At 44.1% G+C, this 19,944-nt stretch overlaps 1 long non-coding RNA gene across 3 annotated transcripts; it reads left to right on the top strand.

The window, feature by feature from the left end:
* Window positions 1-11,939: 11,939 nt before the first annotated feature.
* LOC150019681 (uncharacterized) lies at window positions 11,940-19,308 on the top strand. 3 transcript variants are annotated; one of them, XR_016509285.1, is made up of 3 exons: window positions 11,940-12,047; window positions 16,410-16,513; window positions 18,840-19,308. It is a non-coding gene; the product is annotated as an uncharacterized LOC150019681 (long non-coding RNA). The 3 variants fall into 3 exon arrangements; XR_016509284.1 differs by lacking the exon at window positions 11,940-12,047 and adding an exon at window positions 12,563-12,892; XR_016509283.1 differs by lacking the exon at window positions 11,940-12,047 and adding an exon at window positions 13,163-13,591.
* Window positions 19,309-19,944: the final 636 nt, after the last annotated feature.

Below are 19,944 nucleotides of genomic sequence, written 5' to 3'. Positions count from 1 at the left end.
GAGGCCCCATCTCAAGCGCGCTGGGATGCAGTGGGTTCTTGCGCTTTGTCTTCAGGTCTCAGCCGCGTGGACCCCTGTTCAACCAAGCCTACGGAACGCCCCAAAAGGCCGGCCCTGGGGCAGGATGGGCGACAGGCCGAGCAGTCCCCGAAAGAGAGCTCCAGACCCCTGCCTGCTCTTCCTCGTCTTTTGTTTAAAGCCTTCGCTTTCCCTTTCTTGTGCGCGATTTCTCTCTCTCTCTCTCACAGTCTCTCTCTCTCTCTCTCTCTCTCTCTCTCTCTCTCTCTCTCTCTCTCACTCTCTCTTTATAGGAAACCTGAAATGGACTCAGAAGACAGGAGAAATAAGGGGTCTGTGTGTGTATGTATGTATGTATGTGTGTGTGTGTGTGTGTGTGTGTGTGTGTAACAGGGAAAAAGACTTCTTCTATAGTCTAAGACAAGGCATTCCTATCTCCTTTTCCCATCTCCTCCATGTCTCTTTCCAAACAGTTGGGACCCGGGAAGGGTACAGGCAAATGCAGGCAGACGCTGGGGTCATTAGATTAACTTTGAGGCGAGGACCCGGCGGTCCTGCAGGCCTAGAGAGGACAGATGCAGAACGCCTTCCTGGGCTCGTCCCCGAGACCTTTCTAGGACCTAAGACCCGGTGGATCCAGGGAAAAGCAGCAGCAGCCTCTCGCAGCTTCTGAGCTCTGGCAATGCAGCTACAGGAAAGAGAATTTCTTCGTGAGCCTACATTGGAGAGAAAAACCCCGGATAGGTGGACTGTACATAAAAGGTTGGACATTAGCAAATGCAAATCAGAAGAAAACGTTAATTCCAGTCAGAAAAACCTATATTCAGCTACCTGCCTCTCCTCCTAAGATGGCCCTCTGCTTTTGCTCTCTCGCTCTCTCACCAAATTAGCTATTACGTGAAATCCCCCTGGGTTTAAAGCACTTGTTTCGCGGATTCGAGTAGAACCCATATTAACCATGCACTTTCGGCTATTCCTCGTGTGACTGTCCCTGCTTCTTCCTTCTTTGCAGAGAGTATGATGCATTTTATTTTAGCCCAATCGATGCGTGCAAATACAGGGATAACACAACCCACACTTCTGCCATGGAGGCTGTTTTCAAAATTGAGTTTAGGGATCAATACTAAGTCGAAATGCTCCACATTGCATGAATTCACCAAATTCAAGCCTTGGGGTCCCGAAGCCCTTTCCTGATTAACAAACTCTAAGGCAGTAACTGTGGTTCCACCGTTTCTGCTTTCTCAAAACAGGATGTTTTCATCATGTGTATTTGGCTTTCCCTAAAGATTATTCCGGTTTGTTTGCAAAAACACGACTCCAAAATGTGTGGAGTTAAACCCCTGTCAATGGCTTCCAGGAAGGATTTCCTCTCACAATTATATTTCTGACTGCCATTCCTTTTTCTCTTTTTAGGACCTAAAAGCAGCACCTAAAATTGCCATAGTTGGGGTGCTCCAAAAACGTTTGCTCAGTTGTCTTACTGGTCAGGGAGCAGCCCTCTCCTAGGCCACTACTTGACTCCCACAACTTCCCTCAGAGCCCAGCTGTGTGGGTTGCAGCACTGCCAGCTCTCTCTTCTGTGGCAGCAGCCATGGCTGCAGGGTAGACTGGTGCGTAACTGGGGGAAGGGCAGTGGTTGCCCCCTTGCAAGGGAGTTAAGGCTAGAGAGATGGAGGAAGAGAAATTTCAAAAGGGCATTAAGACAGCCTGCTGCCCATGAATAGGTGTGTCTGTGTAGTCTGCAAAGAACATCTACAGGAGAAACAGGCTAAGTACCTAGGATATTAAGGTATTCCTAATTCCTTAGCTCCTGTTGCCTGGAACTTCCTTCAGTTGAGAGGACTGCAGCAAGACAGAAAGAAGTGGACAGAGAGTGGCAGGCAGACTAGAGCTCTCCAGTAAGATCCAGTTATTCACCTAATCAGTGTCATCAATATGTTTGTGTTTGACCTTTTTGGATGGAAGAGGCTTAGCAGTCAATAGACTTAGACCCTAAAATATCTCCAGTCTAGCAAAGAACAATTACTCACAGGTCTGCGAATGCCCTCCCCCAACCAGGATGCTTAGGAGGAAGAGAAGGAAACAGAAGGGAAGCAGTCTGAGGTCTGCCTGCCCTCTTCCCCAAGCCATCAAAACAAGCAAACAAACTCAGTTTTCCTGGAGAGTGGGCTATTGGACAGCACAAGTAGGGCATTGAAATGTTGGAATATAGTTTTCATTGTTAATGCTTACCCTCTTTAAGATCAGTTTAAGTTAGCTCCAGGAACAACACAATCTTTGTGGTAAGTGATGAGCAGTAGAGAGGAAGAACACTATGGAAGAGAGACAGCACTAAGCTTAGGCAGCAGCCCTCCCTCTTTCCTGTGAAAGTTAGAAATGACATAACTATGTAAAGTAAGAGATCTATCTCCAGGCTACACCTTGGTCGGTAGGGCAAGGGTCTCTGAAATGACTGGAAAAGACCTAGATTCTTGGGTCTCCTAAGAATAAAGGGACATTTTACATTCATTCTCCCTCATGTCTCTCTTGCTGTCTTTCCCCTTCTCAAATGAATACCCTGATTGTCAATGTTGCAAATGTGAGAGATTAGTTTTCTTCCTTTACATTGGATTCAAATATGCAGACCAATGGATGGTTAAGCTTTCAGATGCCTAGTTATTATATCCATTCAAAGTAAAACCTGCATGGTAGAGTAGGAATTGCCATGACCAGGTTTATTTACCTTTTACCCGCTTTTCTTTATCTTCTCTTTTCTTTTCTCCCACTTTCTTAGATTTTACTCTTCCCCTCCTCCTCCCTAACCCTTGCACCCAGGCGAAGGCTTCAAGTTAGCAACACTTTTTCCAGAGGTGGAAACAGGGTAAAATCTGCACTTAAACACTGCTGATAGAGGCCGAATGGGAGCCTGTGGTGACCCTGAGCTTCCTTGCTGGGGTGAGGGGCTGGGGCTTCCCAGCCTCTTGTCCTGCCTGTGCTGAGCAATTCCGGTCAGGCTGTAAAAAACAGCATGTATCTCAAGACCAGGAGAACTCAACTCTATAAACACATGGCTATGGCTCTAACATGAAGTACATTGCCAGATGCAAATGCACAGAGATGCTCTCAATTTTGTTCCAAGTGTTACACATCATGTGACAAATTGGTCTTCAGAAAGTCAATGTTGTTTTTTTTCCCTGTTAATAATAAAGACTTTTAAAAAACAATCTTAAATATATATGGTTGAGAATTAAAAGGGGTACATGGTTACTACCAGAGTATTTCTGATCTGAATTTAAAAAGAGAGGTAGTACTGTTTTGTCCTTCCTAAATAAGGAAAAATTTTAAGTAGAAGAGCTTGGTCAACATTTGAGTTGTTCGATTGTCTTGCTGTACATATAATTTTAAGAGAATAAAAATATTTTAATTCTTGTGTCTTTTTTAAAAAAAATTTATTGGGAAGAGAGAGAGACATCTATTTATTGTTCCACTTTTTTGTGCCTTCATTGGTTGAATCCTGTATGTGCCCAGATTGGAGATAAAACCTGCAACCTTGGCTATCAGGAAGATACTCTAACCGACTGAGCACCTGGCCAGAGATACCTTGTGTAAACTAGAAAATTAGATATACACTCCTGTCATCTTCTTTAGAAAAACTACTGCAGAAACATCTACTTTACTTAAAACATCAACATTTCATATCATGTTATAGATTTCAATCTGTGGTTTGTAATAATTTAACATTGCTATTAAATAGGAGGAAAACTGAATTTATTTTGTGTAATTCAAATGGGAGGAATTATAACTTATTTCGTAGATCTCAAGAGGTTGCAAGAGCTTCTAAAATCTTGTTCTTTGTATCAATCTCTAGCTGGTTTATCTGAATAGGATATGATCGTACATTAACGTGTAGGTTTAAATGTAATATTCTGACACAATGGAAGGATTTCTAGATGAATTGGAAACATCCTGATTATGAATTTCCTATCTCTTCCCATTTTGAAGCAATACTTTAGTGTATACTTTCAGATGGATTTTACATGTGATCTCCTTCAAGAAAAAATGCACAAAATAATTATTAAGAGAAAAGCAGAAAATTTTAAAATAAATATTGTTAGGACCATTGATCCCATTTACCTGCTATAATGTGAATGGAATGATTATGGCTGTTCCATTGACATGGTTTCTTCATTCAAGATCCTGGCCAAAGAAATAGCATATCAATGTGTATAATTCTAGCAAAAGATAAGCCATTACAATAGAAATCGTGATGTGCAAAGTCTCATTGAAGCCAATGAAATTGAGTGTAATATCTATACTGCATTCTCATCTGCTTGTCCCAAGGATTTAGTATAGGGCTCTGCATTGAAATGAGATTATGCATATAAAATGTCAATATAGAATATAATATAAAACATTAGGAAAGCAACTTATAGCATATATATGTGGGCGTGGGCTTTACTTAAATTTTAGCTTTAGGTGCAAAATAATCCAGAGTACCATCAGAACACTAAATCTACAAAATGTCCTCACTCTGGTTTTTCATGCTTTTTTCTGAATGGTTCCCTCACACTCCCTCCTATCCAAACACAATTCTTTTAAGGGTCCTCTTCAAATCATCTAACAATTCCCAAAGGGTATTCCAGGAGTCTCTTAAAGTGTCTTTCTAAATTAAAGGTCCCAAACTATTTAAGTGCATTTTTATACTAAAAATATTAGAAAGTATTTGGGCTTGCAAACTTATGGTTGGAAAAGAAAAAAGAGACCAAAGAAAAAATGCCCCTGCAGTGGATTACAAGGTTATGGGACAGGTCACTAGGAAAGGGAAATAAAACTGAATGTTAGGTTGGGCTTGTAAATTATGCACCTTTCAGGGAAAGCAGTTTTAAGGTCTCTTCACTCAAGGGTTTTTTTTTTTTTTTTTTTCCCCATCCATTTTGCTATTAATTCTTAACTCTTGGTAGGCAGCTCTTTAATGAGGTTGTTTGTGGCAGGTTAATTTTCTCCAATCTACTGAGCTCCTCATTTTCCCTTTTAAGTGCCATGCTGCCTAGAGCTTTCAGTATTTTCTGTACCAGAAAACAAAATAAACGTTAACTCACTGGGCTGTCCTGAGAATTAAAGGCGTTATATGGACAGAAATACAGAGAGCCTGGACAGATGGGAGTGGGAGGGGAGAAACCAGGCTGAGTTGGGGGCATGTGGGAGAGAATTCAGTCTTAGGAGAGCAATGACCCTAGGAGTGTAATATATTAAATATTGCAGCGATCGATTTCAATACTCCAAGTGGACATGGAAATAAAAATTCACCAACAAGCTGAAGTGATTAGGAATGCTTTGTTGCAAGGGAAAAAATGTGATTTTCTTCAGATCCTTTATGTTCAGGTTAGAAGAGGCCTAGACAATCCAAGTCGAAGCCCGACTCCCAGTTTGGGATATAACTCGAAAGGTTAGTCACATCTCAGTGGTGCTTCTGCTTAGTGAAAAGATGGGCCTCTGTACTAAAGAGGATTAAATATCAACCACAATTATGGGCTGGTCACTGTAGGAGCTTTCCCCCCAAATCAGAGAAGAGTACATTTTGGAAAGGCTGCTCCTTTCCTGTGTATTAGTCTTTGTTTCAGCTCCAGGACAAAGCAGTTGCTTTTGCACAGTTCTCCTTTCATTAAAATCTGGAGGGAAAATGCGCAATATGGTTTACAGAAGGTTAATTCACAATAGAAGGACCTTAAAAACAGCCTTTGGTGCTATGTATGGGTAAAATATTTTTGAAATGTCATTCTGAGGCCAGAGGTATAAAGCCATCATATATATAGTCACAAATATCCACTACCACACGATTTCGTTCGTGATTTTAGAATTGGATGGGATTTTCTGTTCTTTTTTCTACCAAGCCCCACTCTTAGACATTCATGCTATGAACTATGTTTCTCTCAGTTCAGGAATCTGTTTAGGGATTTGGAGCAGTCACTGAGGAGGCTGCTTGGAGGGAGGGAATTGTTTTCAGTCACAGCCTAATGGGCAAGGCCTGGGCTCTTCACACTGGGGACACCAAGTCTGCTGCTAGGGACACACTGCTGGATGCTGGCATGCAGCAGCAGCAGCCGCAGCAGCTGCCTGCTGCTTCCTCCTTCAGTGTGGTTGCCACAAATCTGGAAAAGACATGCAGCATCATACAAAGGATTTCTTTAATGAGGATGAGTTCCTCAGAGTGACTGGGGCTTGTGGCTGCTACGCAGGCCTCTTTTTCCCTCAGCCGGATCTTCCCCTACCCATTATAGCTTTCCTTATACACTAGCCTGGGGTTGGAAAGGGTACCCCCAACACACACCACCACTCCTTCTGTTAACCCAGTGGCTGATGTCTATTTTACCCTGAGTGAGGATGGACTGGAAGGTCTGAGTACTGAGTAGGCTGGAATCCCAGAGTTGGGCAAAAACAGACACTTTTGTGCTCTCTCTCTTCTCTGCCATTAGTCTTCCAGGCTTCTCCCATTCTAGCTACCATGATTAGTTCCCATGTGGAGCATAGTGCTAGGGACTAGCTAAATTTCTGTACTAAGATCTCCTCACCAGGGAATGGTCAAGGCAGGAGAAGGAGCCCTAAGCATCCCCATTTCCTTTGAATCTAATTTGGACTGACCAGTGCTGGATAAAGGCTGAGGTTGGTTGTGTAACAAAGAACTTAGGCTCCTGCAGCTTGAAACTCCCAGGCCCTCTGTGAAATAATGACTGGCTACAGGGAGGCGATTCTGCCCTATAGAGCTATTTATCTACCTAAAGCTACTTCTTCTCTTCAGGTGGGTTCCATTCAGGTCCAGGAGCAAAAATATCACTCGAAAGAGTTACTTTGGTAAGGTAGAGTTACTGAAACCAGTTATCTGTCTTTTTGAGTGTGGGAAAGACTGAGTTACAGGCAATTGGGTAATTGCTATGGTCCCCCTTTAGCCTTCTTTCATTCTGTAGCTTCCTTTTTTCTCCTTTTTCTTCCACCTTCTTCCTCTTCTTCTAAATCATGTCAGGAAGGACAAACAGGTTGAAAGCAGGATAAACTTACACTGTGAGGGCCTGCCGAAGCTGAAAGGAGGCCTGGCTGTGTCTGGGCAGGTGACTCAGTGCAGAGATTCCTGTGCTTGTGTGACTGAGGGGTGATTTGAAGAAAAGGAATCTCCTGTGAGGGAGGGGTATTTGGGTGGGGACTCTGCCCCAGGTCACTGAGAAACAGGTTCTGTGTCCAGGGACTAAGCTTTGGGATCCTGAAAGCCTGCTCTGCTATAGGGTGGGTATCTGTTGCTTGAAGCTCTTTGAGAGCCCCTGGGCTATTGTAAGTCTTGGGGGGGGGGTTAGGTCTGACTTCCCCTGGGGCTGCTGGATTCACCTGTCATTACGCTCACTGCCCAGGAACCCTGACAAACCTCCACAATGTGGGTGTGAAACGGGGTGCTTAAGGTTCACTGATCTGTGTATAGAACTTTGCAAAACTGCAAATAAGCGAGAAAATTTGTCTATTCTTGTGACGGGAAATACAAGTTTACACTCAACATGGAAGCATGAGAAAAAGAGTGGGGGGGAAACTTCTAGCCAAAAGCCCCACTGTAATCTCCAGAACAATTTCATTTCCTTTGCGGTACCCTGGCTACTCTAGCCGAGGCCTCGGAAAGGTCAGGGAGGAGATGGAGCTTAAAAACGGGGGTGGGGAAGGAGAGAGGAGGCCAGGCCGTAGCAAGGTCGCAGGTGAGGGCCAGGCCGGGTGCCTTGGAGGGGACTGACTGGATGGAAGGCCGCAAGCCCAAGGAGGTGGGGGGCAGAGTGGAGCCACATCTTTTGTAAGGTTTTGGTGTTTTCCAAAGGGGTTTTCAGAGGAATTCGCTTGCCTGCCTCCAGGGCAGCTTGCTGGCCTTCTACCCCGCCCCTTCTTGAAGAGCAGGTCGGGGGGAGCTCGGGTTTCTGAGAGGCCCCGCGCCGCCAGGCCTGGGCGGACAGGCCTGTCCGCTTGCTGAGAAAGGGAAAAGCGCGCACCACGGTTTGTCGGGGCGGGATGTATGTTTGTGCCAAGGGACAGCGGATCCTCGGGGAGCCCAACTGTCACCTGCCAGCTCGGTCAGCCTGGCCTGGTTGCGCGGGCAGGAAAGATTGTCTTCGGGAAGTGGCTCCTGCGAAGGGTGTCCAAGATCCCGGGTAGTTGCATGGTTGCTGGGAATCCGGGGGCTGCAGAAAGAAGCAAGATCTCTCCCCTCCAAGGGGAGGTTGGAACTTTTGAACTCTTTACTTTAAAGTGATTGATCTAATCCCACCAGAGAACGGCTCCACCCCCTTTCCCCACCTCCGCTGCCTTCCCTTGTCACCTCGGCTCTAAGTGTGCGCGGGGAGACCTAACGGGAGCCAGGCTGGTGAGTTTGGAGACAGGCGCTGTGAACGCGAGGATTTGTGCAAGAAGGCGCGTCCAGAAGACCCAACCCGAGGCTGTCGCACTTTGGGTGAATCCCGGTGTGAAAATCTTTAAAGGGAAGCAGGTTCCTGCCCCCTTCCCCACAGCCCTCTAGGTGAAAGACCCTAGCGACAGCTTTTGCTGTGAAACCTCTCCCCATGCTTGCCTCCCTAAGTGGAAGTCCTCGCAGGAGCCGGGCTCCGCACTGGGCGCCTTCAGGGAACTCAGGAGCAAGGCTCAAAGCCTCCACCAGCGAAGTTGATTATTAATTTGGGCTGCTCGGGACGAGTGACATTTAACGCCTTTGGCTCTGGGAATTGTTGCGGAACTGGGACCAAGGCCCAGGGCTGCGGATGGGAAATGAGAGTTGCAGAGGCTCTCGATGTGTGTGAATGAGCTGGGTAGTACTTCAGGGGCAAAGGTTGGCTCTTCCTCGCCCCAAAATAAATTCTTGGTTAACTAGTGTAGACTAAACACATTAGTATTACTAAATGGGATAAAACAGGCGGGGTTGAAAGTGGGGGCATGTCAGATAGACCCAGATCCCATCATACTTCTCCACTGACAAGTCAGGGTGCTTCCAACACGAAAATAGAAATGTAACATTCAACTGGACGAATTAATTTTTGATGGATTTACGGTATGATTTTCTTTCAAGTGGTATTCATTGGTTCTTTCCATCCACAGTGCAGCCCAAAGACAGAAATATAAACAAGCACTTTCTGCTTTTCGGAAACCCCTTAACAGTATCTCCCAAAGAAAGATCAAGACACTTTGTGAATTTCCCCCAGATAATGCCTCATATTCCGAATGACTGATCAGAGAACTCCAGTATTGTTAAATAAAATGAGAGGAAGGCGAGTGAGGTGGGAGTCGAACAATGGCATTTCTGAATCAGTTTGCTTGATTGACATTTGGGAGCTTCATGACCCCAGGGAACAAGACTCATTATGGTGAATACACCAAAACATCAACCAAGATTAGAACTCTAGATCCTGATTTAATCCCATTTCAGCCTAAATTATAGTGGGAAAATATAAAATCCAAGAGGAGAGAATTACTCCATCATATCTTGACTTAAAGTTTAATTGTTTTTAGAGGAAAATAAGAGTGGAAAACCGATATACTTTTCATCACTTTAGGAGCACTGACAAGTAAAATATGAGTTTGGTGGTGTAGGTACTAAGATTATTTAGGTGGTATAAAATATTTCATTCTTATTTGGGAATACATATTGAAGAAATACATAGGTTTCCCCCCATAGGAAGGTTTTTTTGCATGTATGAGAAAATATAACCCCCCTTCCACTGGATAAAAAGTTGAGGTCTTCAGCAAATAGATAGTAAGAAATAGATACATTAAAGGTGGAATCTAAATTTCCATTATTTGGAAGACTTCTCTATTTCTTGGGAGGCGATTTCTTTTTAATGTCAAAGTTGAGTTAAAGTGTAAATGTAACCCAGGAAATTGTCAAGAGATGATCTTCAATTCATGATGGAAAAAGGGAATGTGTTTGAGCAAGTCTATTTTTAACTACAGAAAAGTATGAGATAATGTGGGCTGTGTTAAGTAGGGGGGAGTATAACCTATGGCAACTTCACTATACAAAAATGTTTGATTCTTCAATGAACTTTATCCTCAAGTCTCCGAAACTCAAGAGACCGGAAATCTCAAGTATTGTAAATTAAGTTGAACCAACAGAACACAGAAAGAACAAAGCTGGTAAAATATAGTTATATTCTCCTATTTTTTAGTAGGTAAATCACATCAAAGGGTAATTAAACAAGATGATATAAAAATAGAGCAAATGCTATAAATAATGGAATAGAAAGGGTTGATGGACAATATAGCTTCACAACCCTATATATGGAGAGGTAACTTTTAATGAGAAGCCTCTGTGTTGTATGGGAAGCAGGAATCATAGAATTATTTATGCAGCAAGAAAGAACAAAATTAATTATTAGGAGCTTGGTCAGTAATCACCAAATAAACTGTGCTTTGAGGTTAAAAATAGACGACTATCTCCATGTTCAATTATACAGTATCAATTACCAATACAACTGATGTTTCAGCGTTTCAGTGAGACTAGAGACCATCTTCTATGGAGATATCTTGGTATTAATTAATTACTGCTTTATTCTCATTATTCACAAGGAAAAATAGGGGTCGTGTCATATTAAAATTAAGATTATCTTAGTTTATCTGGACTCTTAAACAAAGATCATTCAAAGTAATTATATTTGAATTAAGAGGTAGGTAATTTATCTCGTTATATTTTTTTGCTCAAAGACAGAAAATAAAGATTAGAAACAAGCAAAGTTTCATTCTGAAGATAGAACCAAACAAACATGTCTTGACTTTTGCAATATTTCCCTTGCTAAAGGGAGAATGAGAGAACTGTAAAAGACGTGACTTTGCAAAGTCAAGTCCTTTTTAAAAGACTCGGATCGAAATTCTTGCTATGCAACAAGGATTCAGGTTTGATTAATTTTCTGCAAGCGACGTGACGGCGGTGTTTTAAAAGATTAATTAAAATGAAGTGATACGGAGCAGGAATTCAACCTGCAGAGACGTCCCTTTGTGGAGGAGGGAGGGGTTGTGAGCAAGTCCGGAGCCCAAACTACCGGCTTTCCCGAGGTTGGGACGCAACTCCAGTCTCCTGGAGAGGAACGCGGAATTTGGCAGGGCGCCCGCCGGGCCGCCTGGCCGCCTGGCATCCCGAGCTGGCCGCCAGCTCTCGTGGGTGGGGACGGGGTGTGTCCCGGGGAACCCGTAGCCGAGAGAACTGCTGGCGCGGCTCTCCACAAGCCAGTAAGGTCCAGGGTCACGCAGAGAGGCCGGAGGGGATTCCAGGAAGCCTAGAGCTGACGGCCCCGCGCAGCCTCCACTGCTCCGGGGGGATGGGGGGGGGGTACACCTACTTTGTGACCTGGCTCGCGCGGAGCCCCTACCCCGGTCACAAGCGTGCTGGGTGTGTAGATGGCACTGTGTGAAGGCTTGAGGACGTGGAGGGCTCAGCCTGAGCCGCGGCCGCCCGGACCGAGGCGTGGGCCTACCGGGAGGTCCTGCCTTGTTAACTCGGACCCGGGACTCCGAGAAGCCCTCACGGCTCGGTCGCCCGGCCACCTGGACACTTTCTCCTACTTCACTCACTTTCCCGCCCCAGCTTCTTTACTCCCCCGCATTCCTTTTCCCTCGCTTCAAGCCGCGTCACCTTCGCCCGAGTGAGAAATTACGCCTGAGCGCAGCTGTAACTGTCTCGGGAGCCCTCGGGTCACGCATGGCGGAGGCAAGGCGTGGGGGGGGGGGGCTCTGGAGAGGGTGGGTGAGGGGAAGAAGCGGACCTTCGGTTGCAATTTGCCTCCCCCAGGCAGGAACCACGGTGTCCCCTAGTTTGCAGCTCGGGGCTCGGGTCCCGGCAGGGCTGGGTTGTGCTCCCCCAGGCTCCCCAGCGACGCGGCAGGGGCGCTGGCCCTCCGCCCGCGCCAGGAACCTCCTCTTCTGGGGCTAGTCCCGGGAGTCCGGGCCTAAAAGCGTCCCTGGGGATTCTCCGAACCGCGAAGGAAACTTGGTTTCTCCTTCCCCTCTCTTCTGCTTCTCCCACCCTCTACCCAGAGACCTCAGAGGTAGCGGAGCGCTGGGAAGGGAGGCTGGCAGGCAGACCTAGAAGGCTTGGAAGCGGGAGCTCGGGGCCTGGCGGGAGTCCGGGTCGGAAAGACAGCACCGGGACGCAAAGGAAGGGGCCGTGAGGTCCGGAAGGATCGTTCGGGGAAGTCTGGGGCTGGGGAGTTGGACAAGTGTCCCTTTCCTTTCAAATGGCGCACAGGGACATCTTTCCCGGGGAACCACCCACCCAGTAGCTCCCAACCTCGAGAACAAAGGGTCTGGGAAGCAAGGCCGGGGTCGGGGAGCGGAGGTGGCGTGGCGGGAGACAGGCGGTGGGGGCAGGGAGGGCGCCTCCCCACATTTTCTCTCGCGGCCGAAGTACGGAGAGCTCCTTCCAGCCGAAGCTTCACTGAGGTAACTTCAAAATCGACAGGGCTCAGGCTCCTTACTTAACGGCTGTACTGGCTCCCTTCCTCCCCCAGCGTCCCCACCCCCTCCCGCGGCCAAGAACCTGGAGCTGCGAGGTGGCGGCTCGGGGCGGAGCGGGCGGAACCGCAGGGTAGCAGCGCCTCCTGCAGGTGCCGGTCGCCTCCGCAGCCACCGTGCCGCGCTCGCTCTTAAGGTGGAACCGGCCGAGTTCTCATCCGCGCGTTTGGCTCTCGGGCAACCCAGGTTCCACTGCTGCAAGTCACCCTCACGGAGCAGGCCTGACGGTCGGAACGGTCGGAGTCTGCTGGACCTGCTGCCATTTCATTGATTTCTTGGACTCACTACCTGCAGAATCTCGTCCACGGATGCTCCACAATCGATTTCAACAATCACAGTTGATGGTCTCTTGCTGGTATAAAAGATACAAGAAGGATGTGTAAGTCACGCGACAGGACGGAAAGACCAGAACGAGAACGACGTTTCTTTAACTTGAAAGAAAACTTTTATTTCGTTTGTTAAAGGCAGAAGGCCAGCGGGAAAGAAAACTTTTATTTCGTTTGTTAAAGGCAGAAGGCCAGCGGGAAAGGGTCGCCGAGGCCTGACCTACCCATGGGTGTTTCGGATCCCAGTGTTCTGGATGAGATTGGCTGATCCCGGACTCGCATTCAGCTTTCACTCCCCGCAAACTCGTGGTTAGGCGCGGGTGCAAGAGGACGGGGAGGAGCGGTGGGCCCTCAGGGAACCCTTCTTGCACATCTCGGCACCTCGGCTTCAGCTCAGGCTCATTGGGATGCTTTGTTTATTTGGTGAAAGCAGGGAACGTGGAAGTATGAAAGAGCAGTTTTGCTTTTTTCTTTTTAACTAAATGTGAGCGTGAGCTCATCGTTTCTTCGATGGTCCTCAGTGAACTTGATAATATTGGGGAAAACCTAAGAGCCCTGAGCGGGACACGAAGAAGCCAACTCATCCCGGTGCGATCTGCAGTCAATTCCTTTCCTTTGCTCTTCCCAGCTCCGCGTCCTGGGCAGGGGAACCGGGGGGCTGCCCCAGGACTCCGGCACACTTAAGACCTCGGGCCGCGGAGGAGAGCTGAGGCCGGAGATCGGGGGCGGCTGGAGGGTGCGGAGGAGGGGAGGTAGGCTGTGGCCCCGGAGTGAAGTTTACTGGCACGGTGGGAACCTCTCTTCCCCAGGGGCCGGGCCTTGGCTTCACCCTGCTGGGCTCGCCCCAGGGAAGCCGCGACCGCGGGCCCGGCCGCCACCGGGAAGCTCGCCCGGGCAGGTGCCGCTGGGTCACACCACCCCAGGGGTTGCAAACCACAAGCGAAAGGCGAGAGGGGCTGGAGCTTTTCCTCTAATCCGTTTTACACTGTGAAAACCGCAAAGCTGTCGCCTAGGCGGCCACTTTTAATTGGGCGGCAGACAGACGAAAAATGTGCGAGCTGTCTTTCTTTGCCAACGTTTTTCCTTCTCAAAAAAAGCCCGCTAGCTAGAGGGAAATAAGTACGCGTTCACGTTTGCTTGCTTCGGAGCTTGGACCGGGGCGAGCAGGAGGTGGCGGAGGCGGCGCCCCAGCGCACGGGACAGCCTTGCTGTGTACCTCTCCGCATGCTCTTCCCCGGCTTCTCAAGGCGTCGGTCTTCACCCGCGTCCTGCCTCTTCGCGGGTCACGCCGAGGTCGCACGCTCCATGCAAGCCCCATCCCGCACTTTCTCGATATGTCTGAAAGGCAGATGTGGGGGCTTGGGTTTTGGGGGCTCCTAGCGCGTTGAGTTGGCCCAAGAATCAGGTTCCTCCGAAGCCCAGGTCTGAAGTGTAGGCTGCCAGTCCCGAGGCTCGGAGACTTCCAAGCCTGCAGAGGCGCTTAGTCTCTCGCGCTTTTCCCTGGGGAAAAGCAGAAGTTGGTAGACGCACTGAGCGGTGCCAGAGCAAACTAAACTTACCGTGCGCCCTGCCTGGGGGGCTCGGACTCTCGGGAGACCCCAGAGAAGGGGTGGGGACCACTTGAGACAGTGGGCCAAGTCCCAGGATAGCGGATGCCCCTTCCCCCCGTTGATACCTTGGAGTCCTACGTGGAAAGTCGTTTTTCGACAAACTTGCGGTTGTGGAGGTAGGAAGAGTGAAGTCAAAAGAAAGGGAGACAGACCTTTATTTAAAAAGAAAATCTAGGACAATGAAGTGGTCAAACTGCAAGGGTAGGAGGGAGGGAAGGAAGGAGAGAGAAGGCTTTCCTTCTTTGTTCTTTAAAAGCTGGAGCATTTTCTTTCAAAATCAAAACTCAGAGGGAGCATGTTTATGCAGTTGAGAGATACTGGCCATGAGTTCTCTTTCAAAGCATTTGCTGGGTTCAGAAAAGTTTTTAGGAGGTTGTTTCTCACTCACTCTGAAGCTCAACTCATTTTGATATAGAGCAGATTTTACATACAAATTTCAGAAGAGAAAAATGTGTATATACATCTGTACATATATATGCATGCACAACAGAATTTGTATTCCCTTTAGCTTATTTCTAAGACAAGAGATTCTATAGTAACTATATATGATGATTACTTTTTTCTAGTATTGTCACCCGAGAGAAAAATCCTGAGTTGTCTTTTTTCTCCACTTCCCATTAATACATCTCCTAAGAAAGATAACTCTCACTATACGACTGTGGCTCTCCCCCCACCCTCTTTCTGGCTTTCTTTCCCACACAAAACACACACATAGAATATACATCCTGTGCAGACTTTTCCCTAATCTGCTGGTAATGTATGATCTATAAACCCATGCCAGTGTTTTAAGCTTCCATTGAAGTTGGAGACTACACTGTTGAGGATCTACTTTTGTTTTACACTGCATGTGCGTTTCATCAGGGATCTCTGGTAAACCAGTAGCCTTTGCTTTGAGTTTGTTTCTTTACGATTAAATGGAAAATAGCATTAATGAAAGGTTTAATCAGTATTTTTATATCAATATCAGCAAATAATGCAAACAAATCATAATTGTTCCAAGTGTGCAAAATGATGGCTTTCCATTTGCAGTCATATTTTGGCAAAACTACCCTACGTTAATTGAAAATGACTAAAACAGTGCATGCATTCTATATAGAGACTTATTCCCTGAGCTTTACCTCCAACAATTTAAACTATCTGGTTCAAATTACTTAATTCCTACTGAAGGAGGGGAAAATTAGAAACTGTGGAATAATTTGTGTTTTTGGTCTTTTCATGAAGCTTTAATTAAATCTGATTTTTGTGAAAACTAAAACTAAAACAATACAATAATCCCATAAGTGGCCTGTATAATAATAAGTAATTGTTATAAAAAATATGTGCCCAAAGTATACTTAATGAAACTAGATAAATACAAATACAACTGTTCAGTTGTTTTTCTAGTGTTTTTTCTTCCCTCAGATGTAAGACAGAACATATACTTTTATGTGTTCTGATAATAAGAAAATCATTGCTGGTTTTCTCAGAGGAGCACAGTTATTGAAGGGCAATGCCAAAATCATTAGATCAGCATCATCTTTCCTATCACATCATTGTCTACATGAAATTCCATCTTAGGCAATACACCAGAATATTATGTTTGTTTCAGAAGCTTGAAAATACAATAGAATTTGAAATATTGAAAATATGATTCTCAGTTGACAGTATCTTAGAACTTGCAGAGGTATTTCTTTTTGAGATGTCTTTTATAATGACTGACTTTAATAATGTTGGAAAACATGGAAAGATTTCAATAGCAAGCAAGATGTGATGGACACAAGGAACAATGAAGCTATTGACAAAACATGCTGACTTTTAGCATGGTTTTCTTATTATCAGAACACATAAAAGTGTATGTTCTGTCTTACACTCGAGGGAAGAAAAAACACTAGAAAAAAACTTAAGTTATATTTGTATTCATCTAGTTTCATTAAGTATATTTTGGGCACTTTCCTACCTAAATTGTTGTTTTTTCTTCCAGTACAGAGAAGGACACGCAAGTGCATCAGTGTTCATCAGATGCAGGGTAATAAAAATGTAAGCGACAGTCAATGGACTATATCTGTAATATGATTGTTAGTGCAGGTGAGTGTACTGAAACATTTATTCCTGTTTAAAAAAGGTCTGTGGACTTCAGCTGAGATAGGGAAACTCTGCAGAAAATTGAGGCCAAGAAGGAGGAGAGGGAAAGAAATCTAAAAAAAGGAATAAAGCAAACTCAGTAATTAAAGAAACACTATTTGTTTTCTATTTTAGATTTGACTTTAGTCATTTGTTCCTGCTACCTATTTAGGTGAAATAAATGGAATATCACTTAATAGGCAGATCTCTAATACATTTTCTTCCTGAAGGATCTGATTCCTGGCATCCAAAGGAAACTGGAATTCAAGTTAGTATTAGAACTTGAATTTGTTCTGCCAGAGTGAAAATTGGTTCCATTAGGCATCAGTCACAGAACTCTTACAGACCTGCCTAGAGCTGTGGATAAAATGTATCCAACTAGCTGAAATAATAAAGTCTTAAGTAATGCTGGATGTGCTTTGGGAAACCATTTCATTTTTTAAATGAAAGTTTCCTAATTTTATAGTCCTCATAAATCTGGAACAAGTCTAATTAAGGTGATCAGGGTGAATGAAAGCTTAATGCCTGACTCTTTGGAGATAACATAATAAGAATAGCTTAAAATGCAGAATATTCAATTGTGTACAATCTTTAGCAAGGATTCATTCCTGGAAATTTTTCTTACTCACTGGTCCATACTTCCTTCTCATTGAAAATTTATAGTGCTCTGGGGGAAACCCTAGGAAGAAGTGATATATCCAAAAGCTTAAAAGTTAGTTTCTAACTATATGAATGAAAATCCAAACAACAGCCACAAAAAAGAAAATCAACTGTATTATTATACCCAACTATATCCAATATATTAAGGGGGATGGGGAAAATGTGCATGTTATCCAAAAGTTTGTAATTTATTAAATTTAGGAGGGTTTCAAATAAAGTCAAGTCATAATACACATGAGGATTTACATATATAAACATAACAATCATTTATAAATCAAATAAAACTGACTGGAACCCTGACATGTTCATTATATGAAAATACTTGATAGGTTTCATTAAGTAATTAATTGCACAATATAAGAATTTTAAAAATTTTAATGAGAAATAGAATATTAAATTCAATAGAAAAAATAAAGTTAAATTCTCCTTGATTTATCACAGAAATATGTTTTTCATTACTTTTCTTTTTTAGCAGAAAATTTGATAGCTTATTATTTGGCATCAATTTCTCCTATGTATTAGTTTTATTTACTTGTGAACAAATGTTATTAGCTAAGTCAATAGTACCAAAAATAGTGATCATAAAGTCTCAGAAGTAATGTTTTGAAATGAATGGTAATTCAAATTTAGAAGTATTTATGGATAACTCAGCTTACTTACTTTAATTATTTTCTTATTCTGGACTGATGTTATGCCACCAGATTTTGCACATCTTTTGTCTAAAAAAATGGCAGATTTTCAAGGCATGTGCAAACAAATGCTATCTTCAATAATTTTTGTACTTTGGGACTTGAACCTGATTCTTTCTAAGCTCTTTAACAAGTGGTTAAAAGTAGATGAAAGAAGCAGTTTACATTTCTTTTGCTGATTAAGAAAAAGATTAAGGAATATTTCTCCAAATAATTTTTTTTTTTGGTGTTTTCAAGATATCTGTTTGTTCTAAAAATCATTGAACAACAAAGAAGATCCCATTAAAAGTTAATGCCCACTCAGCTATTGAAAAGTAGTTCTGTAGACTTGACCAGAAGCTACATGTCAGAGTCTGGCTCTTCCTTGGGATTTTTCCTCTTCTGGATTCAGAGGAGATTGCTTTGCCTTGTGGGAGTCTTGCTATTCCCAAAAGTGTGGAAAAGAAAATGCAATAGGCAGTTCCAGGAGTGTTGCCTTTGACAGCTTGTCTCAGGGAACTTAATATTCTAGGTGGCAGTTGGCCAAAATAAGTAGGAAACTTAGGTAACTGCCAAACTACAATACTGATGAAAGTACTGCCATAGCTAACTAGAAAGTGCAAGGAAAGTCTCTACATTAAAAAGAACAAGAACTAAAACTAGAAATTGAATGGTCACTGGTGAGGGAGAACTACTTCTGGTGTGTATGTGTAGGGGGAAGGACACACATTTGTTGATTTTTATAAAAATCTTATAAAAAGGCTATTTGAGAATCAATTTTATTAAAAAATCTTACAATAAAGCTATTTGAGAGTAGACTTGTTTATTTGATTACTGCTTCCCTTTATGCTTTAAAAATCAGAATTGTCATTAACAATGCTTACATTGGTATGAGCTATGAAAATAATACAATGTGGAATTACAACAATTGTTTTAATGGCCACAATTTCCCCATATTTCAGAATGCACAGCCCTTGTCAATGTGACTTTGCTGCTCCCGCCCAGAAGTGGAATCTATTCTTCGCCCCCTGGTATGTGGGCTGGACTTGTGACTTACTTTGACTAGCTGGATATGGTAGAAGTGATGTACAAGTCCTGGAATTTAACATCAAGAAGCTTTGTAGCTTCCACCTTTGTCCTCTTGGAATGCCATGTCACAAAGAAGATGAGGATGAAAGATCAAGAGGAGAGAGGGTGCCATCTGACCCAGCTATTCCTGATGAATCCAGCCTCCAGCATACCAATGGGCTGAATGTTACTACATGAGTGAGCTCAGGCAAAATCAGCAGGAGAACCAACTACACAGCAAACGGAATCATGAAAAACAATAATTCATTGTTTTTCTTTTTTCTTTAATTTTATTGTTGACACTATTGCAGATGTTCCCATAAGCCATTGTTGTTTTTTAAATATATTTTATTGATTATGCTATTGCAGTTGTCCCAATTTTCCCTTTTGCTCCCCTCCACCTGGTACCCTCATTCTCTTCAGCAATCCCTGACCCTTAGTTCATGTCCATGGGTCATGCATATAAGTTCTTCGGCTACTCCGTTTCCTGTACTGTTCTTAACAGCTCGCTGTCTATTCTCCACCTACCATTTTGTACTTCTTAATCCTGGCACCTTTCCCCCCATTCTCCCAGTTCTCCCTCCCAACTGATAATCCTCCAAATGATCTCCATATCTATGATTCTGTTTCTGTTCTACTGGTTTACTTAGTTTGTGTTTTAGATTCAGTTTTTGACAGTTGTGAGTTTGTTGCCATTTTAACGTTTATGGTCTTGATCTTCTTTTTCTTAAATGTGTCCCTTTGACATTTCATGTAATAATGGTTCAGTGATGGTGTACTCCTTTAGCTTTACCTTGTCTGGGAAGCACTTTATCTGTCCTTCCATTCTAAATGATAGTTTTGCTGGAGAGAGTAATCTAGGTTGTAGGTCTTTGCTTTTCATCACTTTGAATACTTCTTGCCAGTCCCTTCTAGCCTGCAAAATTTCATTTTAGAAGTCAGCTTATAGTTTTATGGGAACTCCTTTGTAGGTAACAGACTGCTTTTCTCTGGCTACTT

This window comes from Furipterus horrens, unplaced genomic scaffold (assembly GCF_987537825.1).
Source record: "Furipterus horrens unplaced genomic scaffold, mFurHor1.1.pri manual_scaffold_2, whole genome shotgun sequence".
Classification (NCBI taxonomy): Eukaryota; Metazoa; Chordata; class Mammalia; order Chiroptera; family Furipteridae; genus Furipterus; species Furipterus horrens.
The sequence above is the reverse complement of the archived record's forward strand: the minus strand, read 5'-3'. Positions and strand labels throughout refer to the sequence as shown.